Genomic DNA, 19,352 nt, shown 5'->3' on the forward strand with positions numbered 1-19,352 from the left:
CAACAAATGGAAGCAACCCTAATTCCAGTATAGCTCTGATTACTTCTGCCCGAGTTCTAACTCATGTGCTCACCACTCAAGCTATTTAATAATAATAAATAATAATAAATAATAAAGCCAAATAATAAATAATAAAATAGCCAAATAATAAAACCAAGCCCTATACAAGATGCCCACATATCACAAATGTAGATACTCTAGTGCAGGTCGCTAAGAACTCTTGTCTTCCCCTTGTTACTTCTGAGCAATGTATCCTCACAGCCAGCCTACAATTTCCCTAAAATTGTCCTTGCAATGAAGAGCAGTGATGGCCAGTGGCTGAACTCAACCACCCTTAAGTGCTGTGCATTTCCCCTTTCCCTAGGAACCTGAGATGGACACGGGCTAGAATTCCCATCCTCTGAAGCTGGATTAGCTCTGCTCATTGAGGGTTCTTCTACTTTTCAGATCTTGTTTCTCCCATCTCAGAATTTAAGGGATTCTCAAGATGCTGATCTTGAGCATCTTGAGATCTTCCAAGGTGATTTTTTTTTTTTTTTTGCATACCCGGGTTATTGGGAACATAACTGTGCTGAAGTGACTTCTAAACAAAAGTCACCCCATCTAAGCACTCATCAAGAGCCCCCCCACCGCCCGCCCCGCCCCAAAGCCTCTACATCCGGAACAAACCTGCCCATCCGGAAGTTCAAGAGTAACTCACTGCTCTGAGCGTGGACTTGCCTCTAAGGCAATGTTCTGCAGTTTTCTCAATGCCCCAGCATCTTCACTGCTCCAGGTGCTAATCTCAAGGTTTCTTTGTCCTGTTTCATGGTAGGTACTCTACTTAGTCAATTTTTGTAACTGTCTCAGGTCTCCATCCCCTAATGTGGAACACGATAAAGTGAATTTGTCACTGTTCATTCTTCCTTGAGGGCAGATTTGGAGCACACTACTCCTGCTCTCTGCACTCTACTACGGTACTATGCCTGTAGAACGGTGCCTGCATTACAAGACTGTTCATGAGTCTCCGGCAAGGGCCTGGAGATTTAAACACACAAAGACACGCAGAGACACGGGTCATCCTTGAAACAAGAATGCCCCTCTTATTGCCAGCTTATATAGGGCTCTGGCCACGCCCCACCTCTCGGGAATCTTTCAGCTGTAGGTCCACCAGAAACCACTCCCTACTTCCCCCCCATCAGGGTCTAGTGATAAGAGCAGCTGCAGGCTCAGAGCAGAGGAAAACAAGTTGTTTACAGGAAATTCAGGGTCTGGTGGTCTGCAGTCCCCAACATATCCCCCTTTTGTACATAATTAGACTAGCGTTTTTGGACTGGCATGTGCGTGACACAAATATGATCTGCTGCTGGGTGCAGTGGTGACAAGAGCAGCCACTACAGGCCATGGTGATCCCAAAGTCTCTCTCGGTCAGGGTGGCTCCACCAGGCCGGGCACTGACTGGTCCAGGCAAAATGCCTCCGGGTTACCACTGGGAGAAAGCCCGCCACTTACAACGCAAACTCCTGGTCACGCAGAGCTGGGAACCGCCATGGCTCCTGGCATCATGGACACCTTCTGGGCCTCTCTGCGAGCACTCACAACAGTAGGCTGCCTCCCTCGCAAAGCTCTGCCCCAGCCACCTTCTGACCCGAGCCATCCAAAATGGTGCAGGAGCGAAGCAGGACTCCGAACCAAGACGCCTTGCTGCCTTCCTCTGCCACCTCAGTAGCCGCCACAGGACTCCTCACAGCAACCACCCAACAACGTCCCCACAACCTCCAGAAGGGAATCTAGGAGTCGTTCCTCTAAATTACTACCTGCTGTTTATTGGGCAAAGTATTTTGGGGGGCCTTTCACGGTGACCTTCAGGGGGTCTGCTCTCATCTTCAGTCAAAAAAGGAAACACAATAATTCAAAAATCCAAAAAAAAAAAAAAACCACAATAACACCCATCTGTGCACATTCTATCTTTTCATGGTCTCAAATTCACCTTCCTGCCTCCTCTTTATTACTTTTATTACTTTCTTGCTGGCCAGCCTTCTGGAGGGTGTCCCTCAGAAAACCTCTAGTTCCCCATGTCAGTGGTGCTTCCTGCTGTGGTGCCTGCATCACCCAGAACCGCTATCAGACAAGAGTCTGGGGATGAACAAACACACAAAGATAGATACTCATCTTCAATCCACCCTCACCATTCCTGAGGGCGATCTCTCAGTGAATCCCTGGTTCCCAATCTTGCTGGGGCCTCCACTATGCCTGCTCTCTGAGATTTGCTACAGTACTACGGTTGTAGTATGATATCTGCACTACAAGATGGTTCGTGAGTCTCAGGCAAGGGCCTGGAGATGTAAACACACAGAGACACCGGTCATCCTTGAAACAAGAATGCCTCTTTAATTGTCAGCTTATATAGGGCTCTGGCCATGCCCAGCTCTCAGGATCTTTCAGGTCCACCAGAAACCATTCCTCTGCCATCAGGGTCTAGTGCTCAGAGCAGCTGCAGGCTGCTCAGAACAGAGGAAAACAAGTTGTTTACAGGAAATTCAGGGTCTGGTGGTCTGCAGTCCCCAACACAGATTAATATTAGATAAACATCAGAAGAACATACGTGCTCATTTTCATATCCTTCTCACAAATGTTTTTGGTGGAGAAACTTATTTCTAATATATTGAAGGCTGATTATTCAATAGGTGATATTTATCAAACAGTTTAGTTTGATATATGTTAATCTATATTTGAGACATATCAACATGTTGCCTCACTAAACCTCATATAGATGTGAGTTTACTGTTGGTTGTACAAATTATACTAATACTTAGTTTAGTTCCCAGTCACAGTGTAAACTGTGCTAGATGCGAATTTCAGGAATTCAAGCCTCTACTGATCAAATGAATTAGGGAACATACAAAGGCTATTCCAACCAGCATTGAAAGGTGTACTATTATATATCGTATTTGCTTTTGCCCGTTTAAAATTTGGGGAACAATTTAATTCTGTCCAGATAACATTTGTTTTACACTGTGTCTCACTACTGAGCTCAGGCTGGCCTCAAACTCATGCTTGTCCTGCCTCATCCTCAGATGTGCTAGGATTGCACACATGCCTGGGCTAGCAACATGGTTTCTGCTCCTGTTAAGGATACAATCTAGGATATTTCAAGGTAAACAATGTATCAGACCCTCCTGACTAAGCAAGATTTCCTGTTCTCCCTCACCTCCCTTGGTCATGTCATTTAAATGCTAGCCATTCAGTCCAAAGCTGAATTAGTGAGTGTCTGTTCCACTCAGAGACGATTGATGAGAATTTGTTAGCTAACTTTTTCATAACTTAATATCTATGCCACTGAACAAAATAGAATCCCTAAATGCAAAGTGAGTCAGACATAGATCCTGTTTTCAGTCGATTTATGCATAAGTGAAGATGATAAAAAGGCCTGCCTAAGTGACTGGAACTCCAATAGGAAAAGCATAGGTTGCATAAGAAATGTGCAGAAAAACTAGAATGAGAATAAAGATTAAAAAATATTCATTTCAATTGAGAGGACCCCCAAATGCATCATAATTTACATTTAATAACATTTATCAAATATGCATAAGATTTAGGTGTAAAGAGATGAGAAAAAGGACTCATTCTGGGAGGAACTAACAAAAAGGAGGAAGTTTATTATGGGATGTATACAGAGAACATTTGGTAACAGAATTTAATGATAATGATTAAATATATTGATGCCTATTTTCTTTTTGAAATCTGCAATTGTAAAAAAGAAGGTAATTTAAAAGAGCAATTATTTATGTAGAGTTCATTGGGTTACTGGCTTGTCTTATGGATAAAATGACATTTTTACTACAATAAATCAACTTTCCAAATACTTACTGATAAGAGCTGACTTTGTTTTCTGAAAGCCTGTCCTCTTTGTCACAGAATAAGTGGCCACAGACTTTAACTTCCCAAATTATATTGCATCACAAGGGTGCTGATTCTGTATACATATTTACATCTTAGACGCAAATTCGCAAGTATGAAGCATTGGAGACAACCGGGGTATTTGAAATCTCTCTCAGCCAATTTTTATTCAAATTTTGTTTTTTAAATAGTCGGAGACAACTTGACTTGGGACTACATAGCTCTGGTTTGATGTTTTGTTTTCCCTGTCGGGTGAGTTGTTATTTTAGTTGATTTTGATGTGAGGTTTGTTTCTTTCCCTTTAGAAGCATGCTAGAAATCAGGCTGTGGTAGTTTGCATTCCCACGGTGTCTCCTCTTGGCTGTACAACTGTTACCTCATCTAAATCCCACAGCTGTGCCGCTCTCTAAGGACCGCCACCCCTGCAAGGCAGCTGTTGCTCTTAATTGGCAGGAATAAAACAGAGGAGCAGTAAGAAAGTCATTCAAATGAGGCGCCACACAAAGAACTTACTCTTTGTGAAACTCTTTGAGACGAGAAAAGAGTTTTCTATTGTTGTAGGATCTGCTCAAAAGGCGGGACAAAAAGGCCCACTCCAAAAATACACTGCCATTTGTCTTCACCTCTGACTGACAATTTCACAGCTGAAACTCCATAAAAACCAAGCTATTTTTTGGCCAATCCAAATGCAAAGCCCACCCCCAAGGAACTCTGAAAAGCACCTTGAAGCCCTTTTCAGTGTTGCTCACTTGATGAGGTGTTGGTGGGATATCTGACATACGCCACAGTGTTGGTGGGGATCTCTGTCACACGCCACAGTGTTGGTGGGCATATCTGTCACACGCCACAGTGTTGTGAGGATATCTGTCGCACACCACAGTGACATTTTGAAAATCAGCTTCTTCCATCTCATCTTCCATAACACACATCTCACAGCTGCTACCCTGACATCTCGGGAGTTGGCATCCAGGGTGTGGACCAGGCACTAGCATAGATTACAACCGTTGTTCCCTGTGAGTGTGGATGCAGAGTGATAGGCTACTTCAGGCTCGGGTTGCCTCGACTTCTCTGCCGTGAGAGACTCACTAGACTCTGAAGTGGGTGCTCAAGTAAACCGTTCCTTCCATAAATTGCTTTTGTCTCAATATTTAATCATGGCAGCAGAAAAAGAAGCTGAGTGGTTTTAGAGAAACAGCCTTGGACTTGGAATCATAAGAGTACGAATTTACGTCATTTATTTCATGTTCATACCGTTGCGGTATCAAGTGTGCAATAACCTCTAGCAACTTCAAAATCTTGTCTATAAACTGTAAAGAAGCATCGTTTTATGTGCCTTATGAGATATTTGAGGAAGTGCTATGTTAAATAAGAGAGCATCCAAATAGATATTAATGAATTATTTAGGTTGGTGCTATGCAAACATAGTTCTGCTTGCAATAACTCCACTGTCTAGCAAAGGATGTAGAGGTACGGACAACAAACTGTAAAATCAACGTCGTCCTAAAAGCGCAAGTGAAACGCTAAGGGAACTGAAGAATGGATGCCCACCGTGAATTTGTGAGTTACCCTTCAGCTGTTATGTTAGCCGCTTCCGTACCATTATAATATAATTGCTATTTCTGCTGAAATAATGACAAATCAAGATAACTTACAATTATAAATTATAAATTAGTCATACATATCACAAACATATAGATAGATAGATAGATAGATAGACAGACAGACAATAAATGATAGATTGATAGATAGATAGATAGATAGATAGATGATAGATAGATAGATAGATAGATAGATAGATGATAGATAGATGATAGATAGATAGATAGACAGACAGACAATAAATGATAGATTGATAGATAGATAGATAGATAGATAGATAGATAGATAGATAGATAGATAGATAGATAGATAGATAGATAGATAGATAGATAGATAGATAGATAGATGATAGATGATAGATGATAGATAGATAGATGATAGATAGATAGATAGATAGATAGATAGATAGATAGATAGATAGATAAAAGAAAGAGATCACTTGTAGTTAGTTTAATGAAAGTTATATAATATTGCTATTGCTCAGGTTAAAAAAAGAGTCCTATTAAGCAGAAAATATTCTAGTTTGGCAGGAGAAATGTAAGACAGATTCATAGTAGGCAAGGGCTACTTGACCATGCCGTACCACCTACACTCAAAACTGATGATGACATTGGATATTTAGGATTTCCTCAAACTCCATTCCATCAAAAGAAAATACAAAGCCGCCCATGAAAAGGTAACTCTCCCTATAAATAAAAAGAGTATCTGTGTTTTTTCACTGACAAATGATGCCTGGAATATCACTGATCTCAGTAATGTATGGGGAGTGAAGGAGTAAAAAAAAGGTCTATATTATGCTAATGATGACTGGCCAGATAGACAGACTCTCTTCTCCATGTGAACAGTGTATTGCATCCAGTAACATTATAATAGGTTTTAAATACAGATCAACTTCGTTCTCTGAACATCATAAGGTAGAATTTGTACTTAGAGCCCCGGATTCATTCCTAGGCGATATTGAAGAAGAGGCAACCAGAACTGTAAGCGTTCTTGCCAAAAGTATTGTTTAAGAAGAATGAATGTATTTGTCTTGGTGTGTACTGCCTTCTCTTTTTTTCTCCAGAAGGTGAGATTCTGAGCTAAAAAAACATTTCCAAAGATGTATTTCTCTGGGTTTCCAGACAACACACTTGCCTAAGCCAGTGGATCTCAACCTTCCCAACACTGAGACTCTTTAATGCAATTCCTTGTGATGTGGTGACCCCCAAACATGAAATTATTTCCATTGCTACGCCATAACTGCAATTTCGCTACTGTTATTAATCGTCATGTAAATACCTGTGTTTTCTGATGCACTCAGGAGACTGTCATGAAAGGGTCATTTGACCTCCAAAGGGATCAAAACCCACAGGTCGAGAACCACTGGTCTAAGCAATATTTTTTCCTGAGTACTCATAGCTTCCAGTTATATTCACCCGGAGAACAGAAACGCTGGGCCAGCTCGTGATGGAAGCCTCTCTCTCTAACTCTAATATTTTATGTGTCCTGGAGGTTTTCTCTACTCTGTCCATCTTATTAAAAAGCTTTGAAGAGCAGAGAGCTATGAGCAGACACTTGAGAGATTTTGCAAACGTTAGTTTATATTTTCGTTTTAATTTTATGTAACTATTTCACTTAAAATATAACAAACTCCAAACAATTTTTCTTTCAAAGAAAAAGACACCCTGACTGTTTAGAGGAGTAGAATATCATTGTATATAATGGTAGAATAAAATACAGGTGATTATACTAACACACCTATAATTTTAGTATTGAGGCACCCTCTCATTTGCTATTGTGGAAAAGTTTCCTTAAATGACAACTTAAATGTTATTTTATTTCGTATAACTTCCCACTATTTGCTTATCCTCAACTTCTTAGTAATATATATATATATATATATATATATATATGGAAACAGTCATAAAAGACAGTTATTATTTCTTTTTATAAAGCATCTTAACCCAGAGAGCTTGTCACAAGAGATTTTAAGAGAAAAGTCGCATTGCCCCAATAACCTCCCCCACACAATATGTATGTACATACACAACAAAGAAACAATAACTCACAAATATATTTCTAAAATCTTTCACACACATCATCTTAGTATGTAGCAGCGGATTGAACGTGGGGTGGAATCAGCTCTAAGCACAGTCCTTAGCTTTGAGGTGACAAACACAGAATGTGGGAGATTGAGTTGTCCTTAAAGATGGCCACCAACAAATTTCCTTCACTCCTTCTCATTGGATTCCTCCTCTCCGTTGTTGAATCTGAGCTGGTCTTGCCTCTTTTTCTGACTAACAAAATGTAGGTACCAACTCTAGTCGTTTTTTTATTGATTTTATTGAGCTCTACATTTTTAGGTTGTTTCTAGGTTCTGGCTGTGACAAACACTGCTGCTATGAACATGGTTGAGCACAGGATGCTCAATTGTACCCACTCCAGTGTTAAGAGACAGGGTGAATCTGACCAGGTCAGTGTATTTTCCTACGGTGTACACTGCTTCCTTGCTACTGCACATGAAGGCATTTGGAAATTATTCTAGTTATCTTTAGAATACTTAAAATTGCTCTCTGGCATTTATATAATCAGAGATAATCAGATGATCCCTTTTTAAAAAACAATGAGCCACTTCCTGTTCATTATACTTTTTATGCTTATTTATGGCTTGAAACCCATTTTCTCTTTAGAAGGTCACCTGTGGGCTGGTGTGGAGGATTTCTCTCCTCCCATTTAAACCACCAGGTTTTGGCATTTGTATGACTGTTGATTAATTATGGTCCTGTCTCAATCATTTACGGAGGAAATAATAGCCTATGGTTCCTTTTCCCAGCCATTGGGTTATTCATAGCTCCAAAAGTGGCAGAAAATTCTTAAATCTTACATATTCAAATGCTTGTAACAGACAATCTGTACCTCTTGGTGTGCACACGCCCACTCACCTCAGAGGACAGCCGGGTGTTTAAAGCCAGAAGACATCTCACACCGCAGGCTTGGAAAGCTAAAATGCCTCCATTGGTATTTGAGGCCCAGAGCCTTGTAAACCGTGCCCACGGCACTCAGATTGCCTCCCTGATTTTAGACAATAAATATACTGGTTCTCCCATAGGAAGACTTAATAAACCTTTTAAAGAGAGGTCAGAACTTCTGTTCTATTTGTGCCTAATATGAGAAGCACAGGCAACTAGAGACATCACCCATCCTGGCATGAAGAGCTTATTCTATTACAGAAAATGCTGGGGTTTGTGGTCTTGCATTCTTTTCCTTTCTGTTTGTAAGAACGTCCTTTTTGTTCAAGGATGAAGTCCTCTCCTGGTTAAAATGTCCTTTAAGAAGAATTGGTCCCTCCCTTGTTTTAGAGGTGGATCCTGAAATGACTTCACCCAATCAGGAAAGTGTATTCCTATGACCGTACTACATGAGCAAGATAGATAATGTAACTCAATACAAACAAGTATCAAGAAGAATTCTTCTCAGAGTGAAACCTTCTAAAAAGGAGCTCCTTATCCTTCTCTTAATGCTTTCTCATGGCTGTGTTCAAGGACACTTGGAGCCTCTGAAGACCCCGAGGATCAACTTTCATTGAGAGGAACCAGCTATGACTGAGTAGCTGGATCCAGCCTTAGCTCTTCATATTTTTAACTTACAGTCACATGAGTGGGAGAAACAGAAACTTTTTCTTAGCAGTTTGAGTCATGTTTTCTGTTATTTGGAACCAACACAATAAATATACCCATGACCTTGGGCATTCCCCAGTCACCAAGCCACTCTAGTGGACAGTATGCCATCTCTTTGTAGACTTTAGTCTATAGTATTGTCTTGCTTTCGTGAGCCTTTGCTTACTTTTCTCTAAGTTCCAAAACAAAATTCAGTCAATGATTCTGGAAAGGTTACTGAAGAAATTGAGAGTTTTCAGGTTGCTACCCACGCTGTCTTGCTTTGTATCCTCCTCCTGTGCTTATAGGCTGATTGTATTCACGTTTCAATAGCATTCCGTAGAGATCCCATCGTCTAGGCAGAAGTAGGACTACCTGAGCTGACACTTAGAGCTCTCCTGACTTTACCTCCCTCTCTCCTCTTCTCTCTTCTAGTCGCAGAATTTTTTTTTTTTGCAAACATTGTTACAAATGAGAGCACCTTAATTTGGAATAACGGGACAGCTCTTGCTGGTTGTTTATGTGCGTTTTGCTTTCAAGGCCAGAATCCAAGAGAGAGTTCAGCATTGTTCCTGCTCCACACTTTCCACCAGCCTTGAGGCAGCGATACAACACTTTCATTATATCTGACTCTAAGGAATGTCATAGGTGTTCCTTGGGAACACTGAATACAGCCCCAACCTCTTACTGGTTTTGTGGGCTTTTTTTTCCTCTTTTAAAAAAATCTTTCTCTTTCAAAGGACTAAGAAGACAGCTCAATGGGCAAAGTGTTTGTTATACAAGCATGAGGACCCAAGTTCAAACTCCAGCAGCCATGTAAAGAAAAGAAAAAGAAAAACCACAGTAGCATACACCTGTAACACAATGTGGAGACAGGTGGATTCCGAAGCTGACTGGCCTTCTAGCCAACTAAGGAAGACAAGGTTCAATAAGAGTATAAGGCAGAGAAACAATTGGTAAGAGTATCAGACATCAACTTTCATTCACTATGTGAGGGTGAGCACTGCACAATTAATTAATTATAAAAAAACCTCTTTGCTTCCCAGTTGAATACACATCCATCTTTTTCATTTTGGTAGCCTTCGTCAGCAGCATCCTGCTACCATCTGCTGTTTATACGCGGTGTCTAGCCATTACCGTGACCCCTTCTCTCCCACCATAACTTCTCTCAGGAATTTCAAACCCCAAAAGATATCTGTTGGTCTTTCACGCTGACCTTTTGGTAAAACTCCAGGTTCTTGGACTATTAGGAAAGGCAATATTATCCATTGAGTTTGACACTAGGAAAACAAAGGCACGTCGTATCACTTGACCCTGTTTTGGTAGATGTGACCTTCACTTTGACTGTCAGGTGGCTTTTAAGAGTTGTTTTGGGTTTTTTTTTTGCCATGTAAGAAAGGGGACAGAAGTAATCCGTTATCATGTTTGCCCTTAAGTTTCTGCCTATTTGTGGTTTGACAAATTGTCACAGAGCTTCCTTGGTGAATTGTGGCAGCAAGGTGTCTAGAGACAGGGCAGGATATGTAAAAAGGAAAGCGACACTCTAGACAGTGAGCTAGCAAAAAAAAATTGAATGACACAAAATCTCAGTCTTTATTTCATGTAGAAAAGCATTAGAGAATCAGAATATGGCTAGTGCATTTGAATCCATACAAACAGATATATCTTTGGAGATAGTCTCAACTTAGTATGTTATCATAAGACATATTCAGTATCACATATTCAGTTGCTGAAGGTGCAGATTCAACCAATTCCATGTTGAAATTATTTTTTAAAAAATTATGCTTTTACTGAATACATACAGATGTTTTTCTTGTTGCCTTTTTTCCAAACAATGTAGGCTAACAACTACTTGTTTGGGATCTAAGTGATCTCAGGACAAAGTATTGAGAAGATGTGCTTAGGTTATGTACAAATACTAAAACACTTTATATGAGACCCGAGCTCCCTTTGGCATTGCTAACTCTAGAAAATTCTGGATCAAATTTATCTATGTGACTGGATATCCTTCAGGGAAAAATAACTCTCTGAATTGACATAGTTGATGGCAAACCAAATTAAAATCATACCACTGATACACGATTTAAGAAGGCTTTTTGTAATAGTCCACCTCACCAGGATAATTCAAAGTCCTTATTCTGCCAAAGCACTTTTGATTTTTCCTGTAACCCATTAAGTCATTTGTTCAACGTGGTCTCCACAGTGAGCTTATGAACCCAATGGATGCAGATAAATTGTCATGGCTTATCCAATCTGCTGTGTCCAATGTCACCTTCACACTGTCTGACAACACCCAGCACATAGAAGAGGCTTGTAGTTAAAGTAAAAACCTTCCTTTTTATTTAAACAGAAAAGGGGAGGTGATGTATGTTTTATTGCCATTGGTTAATAAAGAAGCTGCTTTTGGCCAATGGCTTAACAGAATAAAGCCAGGATGAAAGAGATATATAGAATAGAGGTAGGCAGGAAAGCTAAACTGAATGCTGGGAGAAAGAAGGCAGAGTCAAAGAGAAGCCATGAAGCCATCAGAGGAGACAGACATGAGCCACCAGCCAGAGCCTTGCTGGTAGGCCATGAGCCTTGTGGTAAAATATAAAATACTGGAAAGGGGTTAATTCTAGATACAAGAGCTAGCTAGCAATACACTTAAGTGGTTGGCCAAGCAGTGATTTAAATAATATAGTTTCTGTGTGATTATTTCAGGAGTCTCGGTGGCCGGGAAACAAACAAGTGGCCTTCCACAACAGATGCTCAGTCAACATCTGGAAGTGGATGAGGTAGACTGCAAAGATGACAGCGTATAAGGAAGATTGATTCACTGCATGGTACATTATCCAGCCACTGAAACACATGCTTACACATCACAGTTTCTATGAGTGAAAACTGGCTTACTTTGTTCCTCTGGGTCAGGGTCTCTTACCACACTGCATCCTATCACTGAAGGCAATGGTTATTTGTAGTTGCAGCTGGGGCAGCACCCACGTCAAACTCACCCAGTAGCTGTTTACAGCCTCTTTACTAAGGATCTCAACAACTTCCTGCTCATCTGTACGAAGTTCCTGACTACAGGACCTCCCTACAGTGTAACTCATGATTCCTCAGAGTAAGTGGCACAAGCAGAGGGGTACTAGAGAAATAGACACCACAGTCTCTAATACGCTAATCTCAGAAATGGTTGTCACATCAATTTTTTTTTTTTTACATTTTCTAGTTGTTAACAGCCAGTCATTGGGTACTGCCCACGCTCAAGGGGAGGGTGGTAGATTACACAAGAGCACACATGCTAGAACCTGGGAATGATTGGAAACCTTAGGAGGCAATTCAGGACACTTACACATCTAAGCACAAGAGGAGAGCTCCTTTTAACAAGACACTTATTCAACAGAATTGGGCAAAACTTGAGACTATTGTAACCTCCTTCAGAATAGTAACAGACTAGTCCTAATGTAACTATAATATGGATTCATTGGTAGACCTGTTTACATGTTTTAGTGCCATGTAAGTGACAGGTATCCTCTAGGAAATGATCTTTAACAGGTGAGCCTTTTCTACTATGACTAAGAAATGGGAGGGAGGGCCTGGGAAGACAGCTGTCAATGAAGTGCATGCTGCATAAGCTTGGAGACCTGAGTTCAAATCCCCAGTACCCCACCCAAAAAACCCCAGTATGATGGTATGCATCTGTAACCTCAATGCTGGGGGAGGAAAGACAGTGAAATTCTTAAAACCCCACTGTCAATGTATCTGAGCCACTCAGTGAGCGCCAGGCTCAGTAAGAGATACACAGTCTCAAAACGAAGGTGAAGGTGAATCAAGGAAGATATGCAACATCAGTGTCTAGTCTGTACACATACATGCAGTACACATTCATCTACATAACACACATTCATGTATGTAAACATATACCAGATACACACCAAGATTAACCAGAAATTGAAATGATTAAGCATTAGCAATGGAAGAAAATCTGGATGATTGACAGGCCCAACAACAGGAAGCAAATGGATTGCATTCTCAACATTTCCCCTAATCCATGGGACAAACTGTGTGGTCCACAGGAGAAAAACATGGTAATGTAGGTGAGAGTCCTCAACAAACCAAGGAAAGTATTTGAGGGCGGCTTAAAGTGGGTGGGTCTCTTTCCATGAAGGAATGAGTGTGCCACAGTCTTCACCCACAAATACATACTAATGCTAATAGGTCTGTCTCAAACGCTGCACGCATCCAGGATATTATTACATGGATTCTACTCTCTCTCTCTCTCTCTCTCTCTCTCTCTCTCTCTCTCTCTCTCTCTCTCTCTCTCTGTCTCTCCCCCTCTCTCTCTGTCTCTCTGTCTCTGTCTCTCTCTCTGTCTCTCTCTGTCTCTCTCTCTCTCTCTCTCTCTCTCTCTCTGTCTGTCTCTCTCTCTCTTCTTTCACCCCTTTTCATTCTGTCTTGACTTTTCGTAATGTGCATGGGCCCAAAGTGGGTGTTCTTCTATAATTTTTAAGTGACTTCAGAGCCTATACATCAGAGGGGAGAAAAAGAATTGGATCTGGTTATTATGTAGCCCTGTCGTCCTGAAAATCCTGTGGCTGCTATAAAGGTGTTAGGGCTATTCTGAAAGATTTATCCAATGATCCTTCTAAATTCTGAGTTCGTTCCTTTTACGTGAGCGCATTCAGATGTCAGCCTATAATCCGATGTCACCGAAAGCAGAAAAAGGCACGATTCTTTCAAAGCCCGAACTAAACCCCCAACCTAATTTATACAGAGTGTAAGGACCATGAGATGCCAAAAAGCAAAAAGCCAGCATGCCAGCTAGTCACTCAGGATTTCCACGAACACATTTTCTGTTTACAAAGGTGAACTGCCTTTGAAAAGTCGATGCCATGCTGTGAATGACAGTGCATCCTGGCACAGACTGGAGTAGAGAAAGTATTGTTATTGCCTAAGTGCTTTCTCTCTAAAGGGTTCATTGTGCCCATGGTCATCGCTGCTATGCAACAGCATGAGTTACGAGCTGACCACCCCCTTTCTTTACGCTCTGTACTCAGAGGGACAATTTCACAGATAAATCATAAGGTGACCCCCAACCCACTAACTTAATGACTCGGGGTCATGGGCCCACCAGGTAAAGGCATCCATAAACAGCTAGGCAATGGTAATACCATCAGTCTGTCATACAATTGTTTAAGGGGAGTGGATTCTGTAACCACATTTAATGCTATACATTCTAAGTCCGTCTACTTTCCCGCAAACCTTGGAAAGAGAACAGAACAGAGGCACAGGTTCCCCCTCATATGAAGGTTCTAGTCTACAGTGTGTGGGGGGGGGTGGGAGGGTGAGAGACAGAGAGAGAGAGAACAAATATGCATGTGAACACAGTATATGATGAAGAAAAGAAGACCAGAAAGGATAAATATTTGATGAGAAGGAAGTATGAAACCCAGATAATAGACATATGAATTAGGATAAAAGGTATAAATATTTTTCTAACTTCAACTTTGTTGTTCATTTCTTTGTGCTCAATAAGTGCAGAAACAACATAATTGATAGTGAAAGTGTAAGTTCCCACTGTGCAGGCCCACAGCTTCAGAACAGCTACTCTAACTGTACAGAAATTCACTGAGCTATATAGACTTTGGGTCTGGCTAATCTCACTGCAGAATGGTTTGTTTGTTGTTGTTGAAAGTTTGAAAGTTCTTTATGGTAAACCTTTAACCCATTTATTTATTTATTTATTTATTATTTTGTTTCTTGAGACAGGGTTTCTCTGTAGCTTTGGAGCGTGTCCTGAAACTAGCTCTTGTAGACCAGGCTGGCCTCGAACTCACAGAGATCTGTCTGCTTCTGCCTCCCAAGTGCTAAGATTAAAGGCGTGTGCCACCAACGCCCAGCTTAATTCTTTTTTAAAAGCAAAATAAAATCCATTTCTTCAGGAAATAATCTTTCAATTCCCAGGTAATTCTTTACTCAAGGCTAGATACTAGATTTCCAAGGATGTTTTGTTACTCATCCTTTTCCTATCTCATATGTCATATTTAAGTAAATGAAATTCAACAATGCACGTTTAAATTTTGAATCCCCAATGTAATGCTTTAGAAAACAGTATTCTAACCCCTGTCCAACTCTGCATTTTCCGCTATTTCATAAATTCTCTGGTCCGCATCCAAATGTCCCTTGCCTAGGCTTCCTCTATATTATTATAAAGCCAGCACATGAAAACTCATGTGGTTAAGAAAAAAATTCTGAAGATGCTATGGCCATAGCTATGGCAAACTATTATCAAGTAAAATATTAACAAAGAGAATTAGACAAGATTTATTCACTTCTCTCAAGTCTGTTCATTCAACCACAAATGAGAATTGGTGACTGTTTACAGAAGTAAAAAAATAAAATCAATCAACTCTGTGTAACACTTGGAATCTGTTGGAACTTGGACATTTCCCAACTGCTCAGACCCGAATAATCACACAGAAACTATATTAATTACAACACTGTTTGGCTAATAACTCAGGCATATTTCTAGCTAGCTCTTACATCTTGAATGAACCCATTTCTATTAATCTATGTATCAGCACAAGACTGTGGCTTTACTGTTAAGGATCCAGTGTCTGTTTCCTTCTGCAGCTACATGGTGTCTTTTTGACTTCACCTACTCTCTTTCTATATCTCTGAATGGATAGACCGCCTGGCTTTATTCTACTAAGCTATTGACCAAAACAGCTTCTTTATTAACCAATAGTAATAAAACATATTCACGGCATACAGAGGGGAATCTCATATCAGGCACCAAATTCATTCCTTTCTCTCTCCCTCAACCCCCCAAAACAAAATGGCATTTTGGAGAATTCTCATGGGGCTATCTTTAGGCTGAGTTGCATGCAACCCTCCTCCCTTTAACTACTCCACTCAGTACAAGCGTTAAAATTTTATTTAACTGCTTTGGGCTTTAGTATTCTTGTCTATAGACAGAAATATTCATCCTGCTCAATTAGGTTTGAGAGAGAATCACAGTTCGAGCACACAAGGCTTGCCAGGACTGCCACGTAGATGAGGCTCTGTGGTTGGGCTGGGATTCTGAAAGCTGTAGCTTCTACCTAGTCTAGATCCAAGAACTGGGACAACCTGGCATCTGCCGGAATCGTCCTGGATTGGCTGAGCACAGCTGGCAAAGCTTCCCAGACAACAGAACAACCAGCACCCAGTGCCGCGTGCACAGGGAAATGGTTAAATGCTTGTATTTTCTTTCACGCCCCACAAATAATTATTGAGTACTTATTATCTGTGCTACATTATCATTTTAGCGGTGGTATCATTGCTTCCTTTCTTCCAGTAGAAGGTCGCACTTAAGTCTTTTATCAACGCCCTTCCCTTCCCTGCTGATGATTCTAGCAAACAACCACAGCTCTGGAAAGATAGTGATTAATAATAATGGCATTGGTAGTGGTAATAATATTATAAGTTGCTGGGGATTATTTTGAAATAATCACTTTTAGTCACAAATTCCAAATAATAATAGCCATTCTCAGCCACCAGGGACCTCAGCAATTCAAAGGCATTAAGGGGTCTGGACGGAGAGACTGAGGAACAGCCCGGAGTCTGGTCACATTGCCAAGGAAGGAAGGGAAACCCAGACAATGAGTTTAGAGTTTGAGTTTCGATCTGCTTAGCAAGAGTGGGTGAAGAAGAGAGAACTGTGGTCTAGCGTGATTTAATTCAGGTCTCTGTGTTATTGCTGAAACCCTTAGGTTTTTAAATGTATGCCATATTGTTGCTCTCTAGATTATTTAGATGTTCTTGCAGAATGTCCCCAGGCCTTCTAGAGATTCCCAAAGCTATAGTGCTTTACTTTAACAGTAACAGGCACTGTTAAAGCCTGGCTTTGTCATATGACACAGGAGAATAATGACAATTAGAGTGAATGCTCCTTATAATTAATAAACCCCAATAAAAACCACACAACGGTGTTGCTATTTTCATCATTTATTGACACAGATAAAATGCTGCTGGAGCTATGTGCATGACTTACCTAACTGCAAAGCCCTGGGTACCAGGCTGAGGGGTTAGACTACATTCAGTCAGTAATGGACTCAGCCTGTTGGCTTTGTTTTCTGAAGACTGTGGTATTCTTTAGACTGCGCTCTAAAAAAACTCACAAGAGAAACACGGAGATGGTGGGAATAGAGAGAGTTATGAACGAAGAGGTATGGGAAGAAGCTCTTAAAATTCCCTACATCAATGTCTCTCTCCAGTGAAGCCAACTCATAGGGAAGCTGGCCACTGTGATCCCCAAATATCAGGCCAAATCTGCAGGCCACTTACTAAGCCACCTCATTGCCATCCCTGCATGCCCTTCTTCTCATTAATCGGGGAACTAACCAAAGCGTGCCCATCACAGAGCGGCCAAATGGCTAACAGAAGGAGCAGAATCACGGTGACAAGAGGCGACAGCTACCCCGAGGGACGGCGGCATGATTACCACCAAGAAGCAACAGTAGTGTCATCCAGCCTGGTCTGCGGTAAACAGAAAAGCTCTGGGGCACTGGAGCAAGAGAAGTCTGAAGACCATGAGGGAAACAGGCAGGTCAACGAGCAGGAGACTCGGTCAGGCAGCACAGGGCCATTGGATAGCCGGGTGCCCAGCGTGGAGGACACATGAGCACAGGGTGTGCTCAGCAGCCCTTATCCACATGGATGGACACGCCATCTGTGGCAGCATTTTTAATGGTGCTGCTCTGTTCCTTTTGCTTTTTTTTTCCTTGACTCCAGGAACAAAGATCCATATATGGTCTCGAGGTGAACACATAAACATACACGGAACTATGCACACAAATGCTCTCGCGAAACACAGACTTAATGCCTCTGCCGAACACGAGTTCTTTTGAATTCAAAACTGATTCCCTTGGCAAGAAATCAGCGGCTTTCACAACTTGGTAAAATATTTCCAGATCATAGCACATCCTTTTGTCTTAGCGACTGCTTCATTACATGTATCAGCGAGATGCTGTGTTCTCTGTCTGGCGTCAACTGAAGCTGAATTTTTAAAAAAGGAGAAAAAATTGGGAAATGAGGGCACTAATAAAACATAGAATTCCCTTTGTTATCAGCTTCTGGCCCTTTGTCCATTTACCTCTGGAACTGTCTTTCACATTAAGAGATGCTTAGCAACCACCGGATTAACAACCAAATAAATATGTGATCCTGCTGAGCCACACAAATCAGAATGGTATTGTTTACCCTTTCCAGTTTCTTAGGCTGAAATACCACGCTAGCCTTATGCCAACCTCGGGCAGATAGACACGTGTAGACATGTGACGCCTCCTTTACCACAGAGATACTAGTAAATCTGACAATTTCCCAGTTATTGATAGTACTGCATCATTCAGCGCCCCCCGAACCTGGCCTTAATTATGAAGAAGCAATTTTGAATACTCACTAAATATGAATGTCATTGCACATGTTTCCTGAGCCCATAGCTTTTCGTTTGTTTGTTTTCCGTTACCAGAGATTGAACCCAGATTGAACATTCCAGAGATGTGCTCGACTGCTGAGCTACACCACTTGCATGAACTGGCTTTCTAAGGTATTGCATTTGTGTGTGTCTGTGTGTGTGTGTGTGTGTGTGTGTGTGTATTCCTCTAAACCTTTTTTCTTTAGGGGAAAATGCCTCTCTTTAAAAATAAAATAATAAATGAAGTCAGACCATGCTGGAATAATCTGGCCATATGCTTACACAGCAAAACATTAAAAAGAGTAATTTATGCCGGGCGGTGGTGGCGCACGCCTTTAATCCCAGCAGTTGGGAGGCAGAGGCAGGCGGATCTCTGAGTTCGAGGCCAGCCTGGTCTACAAGAACTAGTTCCAGGATAGGCTCTAGAAACTACAGGGAAACCCTGTCTCGAAAAACCAAAAAAAAAAAAAAAAAGAGTAACTTATAAACAATGGTAGCTTATTTCTCCGGAGACTGAGTACAAGGCATTTACTGATTTGAGGTCTAGAGAAGGCTTATTTCTTCATCAACAGCGCCTGGTCATGTGTTTTAACATGGTGGAAGGAGAGGTTGAACCAGATCCCTCTTGTAAGGCCATTAACATTCACGAGGCTTCTGCCTTTCCCATCTATCCACCCTTCCAAGGACCTCTTCCTAACAAGAGTAAGGTTTCTGGTTCAAATCAGGACATCTGAAGGAATCAAAAACATCCATCTTGCCGTGCACGCTTATCTAAATATCTTTTCAGACCTAGGTGATTT

Source organism: Arvicola amphibius, chromosome 17 (genome assembly GCF_903992535.2).
Source record: "Arvicola amphibius chromosome 17, mArvAmp1.2, whole genome shotgun sequence".
Classification (NCBI taxonomy): Eukaryota; Metazoa; Chordata; class Mammalia; order Rodentia; family Cricetidae; genus Arvicola; species Arvicola amphibius.